Genomic DNA, 14,284 nt, shown 5'->3' on the forward strand with positions numbered 1-14,284 from the left:
CCTATGTTGGGTGCATAAATATTTACAATTGTTATACCTTCTTGGATTGATCCCTTGATCATTATGTAATGTCCTTCTTGACGTCAGGGGCTGTGATATTTTGTGTTTTTTTATTTCTTGAGGTCTTACCACAAGGGCTTTTACACAAGCAGAGATTTTTTTTTAATTTCAGTATTTTGTTTGTTGCTGTGAGAGTCACCTGTTTTGGTTCTCAGTTCCTTTTCTTCTTATGGAAGAAAAACATGATGACTTCTCTTGCAGACTGCTCTTCTACCAACTCTGCATGGCTGTACCAGCAGTGACCGTGAACTTACATGACGCCCCTCCCAGCACAGCTGATGGGCCAGGAATAAACACCTAAACCCCATTCTGACCAATTAAATGTTTTCCTATCATGATTTTCCCCTAGGAAATTTTTGAAACGTGAAATGAAAATGAAAGTCAGTGCTTGATTTGTTTTTAATGGAAATTGTGCAAGGTTAAGATCAAAAGCTGTTGTTAACCATGTTTCTCTCCTATGAAGGAAACCAGTCATCAATGCAGAAGCATAAAGCTAATGTGCAGACAGAAGCAAAATACAGTCATGAAATGAGGAGAGAATCCTTCTGGCATTCAACATCTGGTGCAGGCTCTTCCTGAGCCTGGCTAAAGACCTGCCTTCCCCATCATTTGTTCATTCAAGTTGACCTCAAATTGGAATACTCTTTACTTTTCAGTAACGCTAATAATGATGTCATAGCCCTACTTCAACTCCACACCCTACGAGTTATGATGAGGGGATTACATATGCACACACTAAAACACATACACACTTTCTCACACACATATCTTCTGCTAACTGATACTGGCAAAGCTAGATAGTATTTGTGTTGACATATTAATTTGTATAATTAGTAAACCACTGGATACAATGTAAGTTACACAAGAGTAGAACCCCTCTTTTCTCTGTGGAAAATTGGGATGACTAATTATAAAAGGAGTAGGCAGATTGATACATCACTATTGTAAAGTTTTTAGAGGCACTAAAAATCAGTAGGAAAAGAAAAATGGCATTTCAGGATTAGGTTGATGGAAGCAACCTAAGAAGGAGCCCATCAAATCACATCCTGGACTCCTAAACTAGGCAGGATTCTGAAAGTGATGGATAGAGCTATACTCTGATGCTTTTGCTCCTGAAGTTTTCTTCCTAATTTAAACCAAGCTATGCTGGATCAAAATCTGGAAAGACAATTTCATCCATATATAATGGATAATTTTATGTGTCAACTTGGCTGAGCCATGGAGTGCCTGGATATTTGATTAAACATTATTTCTGGGTATGTCTGTGGTTGTGTTTCCAGATGAGATTAGCATTTGAATGTGTAGACTGACTATAAAAGATTTCCCACCCCAGTGAGGGTGGGCATCACCCAATTTGTTGGAATCCTGAATAGAACAAAATGTGGAGGAAGGGAGATTTTCTATCTCTGCCTGATGATTGAGCTGGGACATCTTTCTGCCCTCAGAATGGAACTTACATCATTGGCTCTCCTGGGTCTTCCATATTGCAGATTGCATATCATAGAAGTCTCAGCCTCCATAATCACATGAGTCAGCTCCTCATAACAAATCCATCTATCTATCTATCTATCTATCTATCTATCTATCTATCTATCTATCTATCTATCTATCCATCTATCTTCTCTGTTGTCTCTGTTTCTCTGGAGGACCCTGACTAATATACCACATCTCTACTTCATTCACAAAATTCTATAAATTCAACAACAAAGTAGATTAAGGCAAAAGAGCATATAGTAGATTCAAATGTGTATAAGCATCATACACTGAATGAGTATTACAGAGTAAACAGTGCTGAGTGCAATTCACTTGAATTTGATCTAATGAATTGGTTCTACCGGTGTCCAAAATGGCATTTTTCTGGTGATCATGGAGAAAACATGATCATTCTTTTACAATTTAGATAAAAGGAAAATAAGCAAAACTCGCTGCTACTCCTGAATTATTCCCACATGACCTAAAAATTTTCTTGTTTTCTGGACCCAATGTTTAATTCTGACCTTGAATACAAATACATATACACATACAATTTCTTCCTATTATAGTAATAATCATCTCAGGGGTCATTATTTCAGTATGAGTTTAATTCAACTGTCTTCCCATTGATACATTAAAAAAAATCTATTGACAAATATTTATTGAATATCAGCTATGCGTCAATCACCATGCCAGATATAGGAAGTGTTATGGGTTGACTTGCATCCCCCCAAATTAATGTTGTGTCAGTATGTGACTTATTTGGAAGTGGGGTCTTTGCAGAGGTAATCAAGTTAACACAAGATGACGAGGGTGAGTACTAATTTAATGAGTCTGCTGTCCTTATCAAAAGGGGGAAATTTGGACATGGACTGACATGCATCATAGAACAGGTGAGGACAGAGAGCTATGAGAAGCCAGGAGAGACCTGGAATACATCCTTCTTTAGTGCCTTAAGAGGAAGCATGGCCCTGTCCCCACCTGGATCTCAGATCTCCAGACTGGACAATCTCCAGAACTGTGAGACAATGCATTTCTGTTGTTAAGTCATTTATTTTGTGGTACTTTGTTACAGAAGCCTTAACATACTAATAGAGGGAACAAAAAGACAAAAAAGTGAAGTCCCTTCCTTTATTAAATTAGAGATAATTGAATTTAGGACCTTAAACATCTTAGATCAAATATTATTTTTCTTAGGAATGTTTTCCATAGAAATTTCATAAAAACTGCCTTTAGTATGCCATATATATGTGTCTATATACACACATATACACACATATATATGCACACAGACACATACACACATATATATGTATAAACATATATGATATATAAATACATATACATATATGTGATATATGCTTATTATACATATGAAATATAAAATCAACCTTATAGCTTTATCATTAATATAAGGCAATACATCTAAATGATAAATATAGCTATCTGGTTTAGACCTTAATTAAGCTATGGCTTCAAGCATGCTCCAAGGAAGAACTTTCTCAAGTGTACCATAAATTGTCTCATTTGGCAAGAAATACGAATATTTCTGCCATATAGGATGATGTGACATACTGGATTTGCTCTGCGCATAAAAACAAAGATGTATTTAAATATATTTAACAAAGTATAGTCAACAAAACTGCCACAAAAATGTATGTAAACATATTTAAAATGACACCTGGTTTGGAACTAAATCTCTTCTCCTAGTGTAATAATTTCAAAGTTCACATTCAGAGTTTAAGGACAACACCACTGTGAAGGATATAACCTAGGATTTTTTACAACACACCTAACCTACCTGCGTGACTGCACTTATTTCTCTCTACTACACTTTTAGATCACTGAGAAAACAGGTATCTTGTAGATCTTTTTTGATGGCTCAAGTTGATTATGTTATTAAATTTTAGTGACAATGTGATTATTACAATATGTGAAAAAAGCAATAATTTTCAGAACATGATATTTCAGTAATCTGAGCTAGAGTTCCAGAACCCCAGTAGTAATTTTCTTTCTAGATCTAAATAAAACTTATTTACGTGTCATTATTCTGTTCGTACACCACACAGGGCTACTGCTTTCTTAAATTTCCTATGAATTTTTGTCTAAATTATCATTATTACTAATTCCACTCAAGGATGCAGGCAAAACAACTAATGTAACGCTTAGGGATAATGAGGGTGAAGAGAGTGGTGGGCATTTCCTAGGGATATGCTGTGTCTCCATTTTTGTTTGTTTCAAGATATTTAAAATTTTCCTTTTGATTTCATCTTTGACTCATTGGTTGTTCAATGGTATGTTGTTTAATTCCCCACATACTCGTGAATTTTCCAGCTTCCCTGCTGTGCTTGATTTCTAGTTTCATACCACTGTGGTCAGAGAACACACCTGGTATGATTTCAATCTCCTTAGATTTTCTAAGACTTGATTTGTAACCTATCATATTGTCTATCCCTGGGAATGTTCTGTGTGCATTTGAAAAGAATGTGTATCCCTGCTGCTATTGGACGGAATGTTCTGTATATATCTGTTAGGTCCAATTGGTCAAAGTCATGGTTCGAGTCTGTTTCTGTGTTGGTTTTCTGTTTGGATGATTGGTTCAATGTTGAATAAGGAATACTGAAGTCTTCTACTCTTTATTGTATTGTTGTCTATTTCTCCCTTCAGATCCATTAGCATTTGATTAATACATTTAGGTGCTCTGATGTTGGGTGCACATATATTTATGATTATTACATCTTCTTGATTAACTGGCCGCTTATCAATATACAATGACCTTCTTTGTCTCTTGTTCCCATTTTTGACTTAAAATCTATTTTTTTTCTGATTTAAGTATAATTATTCCTGCTCTCTTTTGTTTCCACTTGAAAAGCCTATCTTTTCCCATATCTTCACTTTGAGCTTATGTATGTCCTTAAAACTGAATCTCCCTCAGGCTGCATATTGTTGGGTCTTGTTCTTTTATCCACTCAGCCACTCTGTGTCATTTGATTGAGGATTCAATCTATTTACATTTAGAATAATTATTAATCGGTAAGGGCTTACCAATGCCGTCTTATTCATTGTTTTCTCGTTGCTTCATAGTCCCTTTGTTCCTTTCTTCCTCTCTTCCTGCCTTCCTTATTAAAATGATAATTTTCTGTAGTGGTATGCTTTGATTTCCTTTTCTGTATCTTTGTGAACTTACTGTAGGGTTTTTTTTTGAATTTTATTATTTTTTTAATACAGCAAGTTCTTATTAGTTATCTATTTTATACATATTAGTGTATATATGTCAATCCCAATCTCCCAGTTCATCCCACCACCAACAACAACCCCCCCCTTCTTTCCCCGCTTATTGTCCATACATTTGTTCTCTATATCTGTGTCTCTATTTCTGCCTTGCAAACAGGTCCATCTGTACCATTTTTCTAGATTCCACATACACGCATTAATATATGATATTTGTTTTTCTCTTTCTGACTTACTTCACTCTGTATGACACTCTAGGTCCTTCCACTTCTCTACAAATGACCCAATTTCATTCCTTTTTATGGCTGAGTAATATTCCATTGTATATATGTACTACATTTTCTTTATCCATTCGTCTGTCGATGGGCGTATAGGTTGCTTCCGTGACCTGGCTATTGTAAATAGTGCTGCAACGGACACTGGGGTGCATGTGACTTTTTGAATTATGGTTTTCTCTGGGTATATACCCAGTAATGGGGTTGCTGGGTCATATGGTAGTTCTATGTTTACTTTTTTAAGGAACCTCCATACTGTTCTCCATAGTGGCTGTATCAATTTACATTCCCACCAACAGTGCAAGAGCAATCCCTTTCTCCACACCCTCTCCAGCATTTGTTGTTTGTAGATTTTCTGATGATGGCCATTCTGACTGGTGTGAGGTGATACCTCATTGTAGCTTTGATTTGCATTTCTCTAATAATTAGTGATGTTGAGCACCTTTTCATGTGCCTCTTGGCCATTACTGTAGGTTTTTGCTATGTGGTTACCATAAGGCTTCCTTAAAATATAGATATAATAGTCTATTTTACATTAATAACAATTTAACTTTGATTGCATACAAAAATGCTACCATTTTACTTCCCATACTTTTATGTTTTTGATGTCATAATTTACATCTTTTTATACTGTCTACCCATCACAAATTATAAATGGTTAACATATCATCATATTAGAGCATAAGTGTATTCTGAATCTGACTATATACTTATCTTTACCTGTGTGTTGTGCATTTTTATATGATTCATGTTATCAATTAGCATCCTTCATTTCAGCTTCCAGAACGCCTTTCAACATTTCTCATAATGAAGGAACAGTGATGGGCAAAGTATTCTTGTTTGGCAGTTTCTTTCTTTCAGCACTTTGAATATGTCATCCCATTCTCTCTTAGCCTGCAAGATTTCTGCTAAGAAATCTGCTGATAGCCTTATGTGAAATCCCTTAATATGAGGTTTTTTTCTTTCTGCTCTTGCTGCTTTTAAAATTCTCTCTTTATCTTTGATTTTAGATAGCCTTATTATAATGTGTCTTGGAGAAGGTAGCTTTGGATTGAAATTTTGGGGTAATTAGTTTCATAATTTGGATGTCCAAATTTCTCCCATTATTTCTTTAAATAAGCTTCCTACCCTTTTCTTCCTCTCTTCTTATTCTGGAACTTCAACACTGTTTTCCTTAATGATGCCCTGTAAGTCCCGTGGATTTTCTTCATTCCTTTTCATTCTTTCTTTTTTTCTTTTTGCTCACCTGATTGGATAATTTTAATTGATCTGTTTTCAAGCTCACTGATTCTTTCTTCTACTTGAACAAGCCTGATATTGAAGCTCTGTATTTAATTTTTCATTAAGTCATTTTATTCTTCACCTCCAAAAATTCTGTTCGGTTCTTTTTTGTTTTCCATCTCTTTGTTGCACTTCTCATTTTGTTCTTGTTATTTATCTGATATTATTAAATTGTTAATCTTTGTTCTCTTGTAGCTCTCTAAGAATCTTTAGAACAATTATTTTAAATACTTTCTCAGGAAATTCCTGGATCTCCATTTCTTTTGGGCCAGTTCTTGGAGGCTTACTATATTCCTTTGGTGGATTAAACTCCCAGATTTTAGACACAACCCTAAGACCACTGAATTTACAGAAATTAATTTTCTGCTACTCACAGAGTAAGTGCTAAAATCAGAGGATTTCATGATAAAATCATAAAGTAATTTTTCTTCCATATTTGGCACAGCCAATTGGCATTTTCATATGCTTAGCAGACAGTTAAAGTAACAAGTAAATTACATGCATTATGTGCAGTGATCTGGGAAATACAAAGAACACACAGAGGGACATTTAATTGAAATCTGTGGAATCAAGAATAAGCAATAATGCCATTTGCAGGAACATCGATGGACCTAGAGATTGTCATACTGTGTGAAGTAAGTCAGGCACAGAAAGACAAATATCATAAGATATCACTTATATGGAATCTAAAAAAAAAAATAATAATAAAGAATACAGATGAACTTATTTAAAAAACAGAAGAGTCACAGATGTAGAAAACAAACTTATGGTTACCAGGGGATAAGGGTGGAGGGATAAATTGGGAGATGGGGATTGACATATACACACTACTATATACTATATATATATATTATTATTATCACTAATAAAAACCTGCTGTATAGCACAGGGAACTCTACTCAATACTCTGTAATGGCCTCTATGGGAAAAGAATCTTAAAAAAAAATAGAGTGGATATATGTATATGTATAACTGATTCACTTTGCTGTACACCTAAAACTAACACAACATTGTAAATCAACTGTACTCCAATAAAAATTTAAAAAAAAGAATAAGTCTTTTGAAATAAGAAATTTTTAAGGTTAAACCCAAAAGTTAAATAAGGAGAATAAAAAGGTACAGGATTAAAAAAACTGAAAAAGCTCAAATGATAGATTCTTAGAAAATGTAAGAATTTCACCATGAATAAGACAAAATTCTGAGGGTAGTAGTACAAGAAGTTAGAAAAGGCAAGCAGAACCAGGATCATATAGAACTTTGTTAATTCCATTGCTACCTAGTAAGTACTAACTTTATCTTAACACATATTAAAGACTGTGGACTATATTTGAAGATTTGTGTTGGATTCATGTAGAATTTTAAGAAGTGCCATAATGTGATTTGATTTTTTAAAAAAACATCACCGTGGCTACTTTGTGTCTTTGCAGGACATTGATAGCAAGCTGTGCATAGAAGCAAGTAAACGAGAATGGCCTGATTTATAGTTGGGAGAGTAAAGGTGAAACTGTGGGGAATTTGAGTTAGTTTGTAAGCAGAACGGAAAATGTGATTGGAAGGATGTGGGGAGAGAGGAAGTAGAGAATCATTGGTGACTCCCAGGTTTCTGATTGGCATTTGGGAGAATATGGTTCTGTGTCCTGAGATAAGAATGACTACAGTTTTATTTTGCAGAATTCTCTGGTTTATTTTAACATATTTATTATACAAGATAAACTTTAGGACTTTTGTCAATTGGATTGGAAACATTTACAGTTGACCCTTGAACAACTTCTGAGTTAGGGGCCCCAACTCCACCAGGCAGTCAAAAATCTGAGTATAACTTTACAGTCGGCCCTCTGTATCCTTGGTTCCACATCCGTGAATTCAACCAACTGTAGATAACATTAAAAAATCCACGTATAAGTGGACCCACCCCCTTGTGTTGTTCAAGGGTCAACAGTAATTTATAGGTTTATCAATTCATATTGATATAATTAAAACCAATATTTGACATTATGGGACCTTCCTATCCAGAAAAATATTTTATCTCTAAATGGTATGCTATTATTTCATCTATAGTGTCTTTCATTACTTTCTACAGTTTTATAGTTTTCATCACCTAGGCCATATATTTTTTTCTAAGCTTATTATACCTTATATATTATAAAAGCATTTTACTAAAATGGGCAGAGCATTTTCTTAAATGTTTTAACTGACAACCCTTGGTTTATAAAAAAGCTGATGATTTTGTTATATTTATTTTTTAAATTACTACAAATATAATATTTCTGAAAATAATTTTAGTTAAATCTTTCTGGTTTTCTGGGCAAGCAATCATGATCATTTGAAAAAGAAAAAAACAACTTTACCATGAAATACTGTGCCTCTGATTTTGCTTTCAAATTGTATTATCTCTTCCAAACAAATGTTTAAAAATAGTGTTTATAACTAGCTTTTAAATATATTTTTCTCATTTTAATGAGAATATTTGAGTATGATATTGACACTTGGACTAAAAGATATCTTAAGTGGCCTTCCATTTAAAATTAAGAAAGAATTCATTCAATTAGTTAATTAATGTTGAATTTTATCAGTTACTTTATAGGATCTATTAACTAGATCATATGATAAAATATATTATCTAACTTTATGATTTTAAACTACCACAGCTAATCTGGCAGTGTTTTTAATTCAGTGTTGCATTCTATTGGCTAATATGTAGTTTATGATGCTAGATTTTCTTTTCACAAAAATTACTAGTCCTTTTTTGGTGAAGAGTTAGTTTGTTGAGAAGACAGTCTTTATTATATTTAACTTCAGAATTACATTGACTCTTTAATAATTTGGGAAGCTTTCCATCTATTTCTAAGTACTGAAATGATTAAATTTAGTGTTTTTGCTTCTTTCATGAAGTCTTATGTCTTACATGAAGGTTGAGCACAATCATGGAAATGTCTGACTTTAGCAAGGGAGTTAGCTCTGAGACCAACTTTTCCATTTGGTTCTACACACTGAAGTTTGAACTTCTCAAAAATCTGGGCACATTGCTCCTATTTTCTTTTTGCATCTAATGTTTAAGATACAAATTTAGACAAAATCCATATGTGTGTTTTGAAATTGGATCTTTTCATTTCTGGTTTGGTGCATATAAAAAATGATTTTTTTCCTTGAAATACATTACCTAAAATGTCTAACTGTCTAGATAGCTGACAAAATAATAAGATTTTAAGGTTTTCTTCAGCTCTAAAAAAAGATGTTGCCATTCTAGTATTGTCCTTGTTACGGTAATTCTTATTTCCTTTCTAGGAAAACCAATCATAGATTGATGTGATTAGCATTTTGTAACCTTGAAATCCATAATTTTCTCCCTGATCAATTAATTTTTTATGTTACTTTTCTTTATAATGTGGGACATTCCCTTCAGCCTGTCTCACATTATTGCTTATCACTTTGTCCATGTTGCCACCAACTCATTCCATCCATTTCTGCTTTCCTTTCAGTGAGCACATGTTTGTACATCTTTTGTCTTATTTCACAGTTCATTTCTTGGTTTGAAGAAGCTAGGTTCTTAAAATTTATCAAGGCAATAGGCCAGCAGCCACCTAACACTGATTTGTATTTCCAAGGTGAAATTATTTTCACATAAATGTTGATGCTTACCTCTTAAGTGTTTATTATTCATATTATTAAGTATGTTTAATTCTTTTTCACTGGTTCCCATATTTTAATTTTTAAAACACTTTTTTCCTGCTTAATTATCTTTAAATACTTAGAATTTCGTTCAGATAAACTTAGTATATCTCAACAAGGCACAGTGAGTGAATTTTTGAATCTCATCTATCTCCACTTGGGTTTTGATGGAGGAGGAGGAGGAAACACAAATGCCTTTAGCATCTTGCGCGTATGATAAATGATGAGGTGGGCTGGGTGGGAAATGTTATTACACATCCTATTTTAAACATAAAGCTGAAACTTAGCTTTATTAGGTTACTATAACTCAAATATGTTATAATCTATATATACTAAACAAACTAGATTTAATATAATGTGGGGCTTTATATGGTGTGACTGTACAGAAAGAGTTGGTGGGGAATATACAGCTTTCAGTGTTATTTTGTTACTTTTTAGCCATACCTTCTTGTTTAATATACACGCAATGTGAAATGAAATGTATGACTATGCTAGCATATCTTGATATCCAATTTCTTTCTTTAATCACTATACCTCATATCTGAACATATTTATTATATACTGGATAGTCTGGCATTTTCTTAACTGCTTTCCCCACAAAATAATCATGAACATATAGACTACAGGGACTAGTTCTCACAGTTTGACCACATTTGAAACCTAAATCTTGATATAAACAAAGGGGTTGTTCAATAGGCAATTATTGCCTTTAGAGACAAGTTGTTAAGTACAATCATAAGAGTAAGAATTATGACGAATGCTTATAAAATTGTATATTTTCACAAGTAATGAAGAAATCTTAACACTCTGAAGATATTTAGATGCTTTACTCTAGAAGTAGAACATTCTTTTTCTCAGGTGCATTATTATTTAATACATGTACTTTGTCCTGCTAGGAATTTTCACTTTGAGAGAGTTAGTCAGAGGTGTAGATTTAATAATTTCTTTAAGCTAATGATGAATATCATATTCAGTGTTAAATTTAATAATCTATTAAAGCCTATACAGAAACTTTAGAACTAATGTAATACATCACTTTGCTACTGAATTACAGAAAGATGAAACAGATTGCCAAAAATGTAATGAGAGCAGATCAAAAAGTAGATCAAAAAGTTTGAAGGCAAAAAACAGACGCAGAATATCTTAGTTATTTTAAAGAAAACAGGGAGGCAATTACCAAGAATATATGAATTGAAGTTATCTTCTTTCAAAAATTCTAAATCCTTTCTTTTATTTATAAAGATACTACTCTTCTAGTCTCTCTATATAAAATAATAGAAAACCATATAGTTATCTTAAAGTTGGACACAGAGGTCTACAATAAATTCCAAGAAAGCAATCGACATTGGTCATAAAAAGATACGCTTACTGATTAGTTGTTTTGTAATCAGGCTAAGCCAAAAAGAATTCTCCATATTTACCAGCACTTTTCATTCTGGGGCCTTTTCAGGGATGGTATTTCATTCAATTTTCAAATGATGAGTGTTCTGCTGAACTGCAAGTCTTCCCTGACCTCCATCTATAGTCCAAGGGTAGATAGTTTTAAGAGAACTAGATGCCTAGATTTTCTAGTTACAAAATTCTTTGAAATTACAGTTTTAAAGTAAAATTTCTGTGCTTTCAGATGACAGATTACCCCATATTTCTATTTTAAAATATATTTCTGATCTTAACACAACATCAGTCACCTTTAAAGTGTTCATTTAGGATCAATAGATTTTAATTCAAAACCCAGCCACATTGGTCCTGAGAAAAATTCAGATAATATTGGGGTTAATAGAACCAAACAGCACCATATGTTTAAGACCTTTTAGGTTATCATATTTAGTTAATTGACCATATTCATACCACTAACAGAATATAATTTAACAAAATATTTCAAAGAAAACAGTCCAGTATTACTTACCAAAATCAAGATATTTAAAATTTCATTATTACATAAAATGTGGTGTTCTTTATAAAATGCTATTGGCCTGCTAATAAGGCATGATTTCGATATATTAAGTCATTTACATTTCAGAAATCCTCGGTATTGTGTATTAACTCCTTTCTTCTTAAGTAAAATGTAAACTTCTACTGCCTTATATCTGAAATATAATTAAAATATGTTCCAAATTCTCAAAACTTACATTTTACACATTCTGAATTTAAATAAATTAAAATGTATTAGTAATATTTGGGGATTTGGATATATTTTATTAATAAGTAATTAATCAGATGCTCGCTTCATACTGAAATTTTGTTTTTCTATGCATCTTGAAAGTCCCATCCCAAATCAACAGTGTGGCAATGTTTTTCCCTAAAGAGTGAAAAATTAAGTCTAAAGAAAAATCACCTTCATTCGTATTCTTTTCTTTAACAATTCCACATACAGATATGCTAATAATGGAATATGACATTTCAAAAATTACCTCTCAAATACATTTCTAATTTGTCTCTGCAGATCTCTGACTTACATAAATCACCATAATATGGCATTAGTGAATTGCAATGGACACATCCACGTTGAAATAATGGTTCTGTTACTTTCTGAGTGATTGTTAACAAGTTTCTCTACCTAGTATTTACTTAGTATTTCTCAACTCTGCAATGAAGCATATACCACCCACCACATAAGGTCATCAGAAAGAATACATGAAATAATTAAAGCAAAGCATCTAACAAAGTTGATCATGCCAAGCACTCATAGTAGCTAGTGGCCAGTACTAATAGTGCTAGTGGTTAACTAATCGCATCACACATATAATACACCCTATTTTGTAATGCATGCTGCCAAAAAAATGCCATCAAAAATACTGTAACTGCTTTGAGTAACTACCAAACATAAGCAAATGATACTTTTCCCCTTAAAGGTCTCATAATTATTGTGGAAGGAAGGCAGATTTACACAGAAATACTTATAAACTTGTGATGTTCTGTGGATGGTATAAATAAACGGCACAGGATTTCAGATTTGGTGAGAGTGATTGGGAGCAGTTTCACAGGGGAAACAGGACTTTAAGTGGGTCTTGAAAACCAAGTAAGACTTCACTGATAGAAGAGAGATGAAAAAGCATTCCAAGAAAACAGAAGGGTATACCTGAATGCACTGAGTTTCAAACTTGTTTGAAACACACTGAGTTGATGTGAATGGAGCAAATATGATCAGGAAAGCAAACTGATGTTAAATTGTGAAGGGTTACACAAGTCAATTACACAATTTTATTTGACTTCTAATTCCAGCACTGGCAGAACAGCTGTTATTACCGGCCTTCCCACAGTAAATGGCTATAAAAATGGACAAATTATAGGGCATAATTTTTTCAGCATTGAACAAGAAGCAATGCCACACTGTGACCTTTTTTTTTTTTTCCGCCGCACCGCACGTGGCATCTTAGTTCCCCGAACAGGGATCGAACCCTCGCCCCCTGCAGTGGAAGCACGGAGTCTTAACCACTGGACCGCCAGGGAAGTCCCCCACACTGTATCCTTGAGGGAAGGAAAACCACGGGGGTGAAGCCTACCTTCATTCTGGCTTCCTCCTGGGGTACCACCCAGAAAAATGGGACACATCTGTGCTCAACACTGCAGAGCCGGAGGGGCTTAGACTGGAGTTTGCATCTGCACAAATGCAGACTGAAAGCTGTGGGACGGGAGACTGGGGAGGAGAGGGCATGCCCCGAAGTCTTCACGTGGGTTCCAGTAAATGAGACATGAACTGAGATGTGCAGAGGAGCCCTGTGTGAGGCCTACTTGGGAATTACAGCCACAGCTGAAAGCTCCATAGAGGAGGTGCCAGAGGCTGATCCAATGACAGACACAGGAGTCCAGACTCATGAGATGAAGTGACGTCTCTGGGCCACCCCAGGCACTCACCTGAACTGTCAGAATGGCCCATACTTTTTGAGAAAAGACACATCCTCGGGCAAGGAACAAAACCAAAATAGATCCACACTAATGAAGGATAAGACCAACCAAGCATCAGAGGAAGAACAGTATCTACATGTAATTTACCAGATTGGCAGAATCATATCCAACATTCTCTTAAGACAATATAATCAGTACTTGCTATAACATATCATCCCCGATATCCAGCATACATTAAAAAATATATTAAACATGTAAAGAAGCAGATTTAGCAGAAGGGCTAAGGAATGTTGAAGTAGGGCCTTTTTCTGGTAGTCAGTCTCTCTTTGGTGCATTGATTATCCCAAACTGTGCGGGTCTATAGGAATGATGATGAAATCCATATGGCCGTCTGCTTAAACCAAAGCAATGTCAATATATATTGCATTCCTTGACTCTAGTTCCTCTTC

General features: G+C 34.2%; 1 protein-coding gene across 1 annotated transcript in view; it reads right to left on the bottom strand.

Annotated features, from left to right (window-relative positions):
• Positions 1-14,284, bottom strand: part of GALNTL6 (polypeptide N-acetylgalactosaminyltransferase like 6) — a 1,183,510-nt gene that overhangs the window by 1,122,495 nt on the left and 46,731 nt on the right. The window lies entirely within an intron of this gene.

This window comes from Eschrichtius robustus, chromosome 10, assembly GCF_028021215.1.
Source record: "Eschrichtius robustus isolate mEscRob2 chromosome 10, mEscRob2.pri, whole genome shotgun sequence".
NCBI classification, from domain to species: Eukaryota; Metazoa; Chordata; class Mammalia; order Artiodactyla; family Eschrichtiidae; genus Eschrichtius; species Eschrichtius robustus.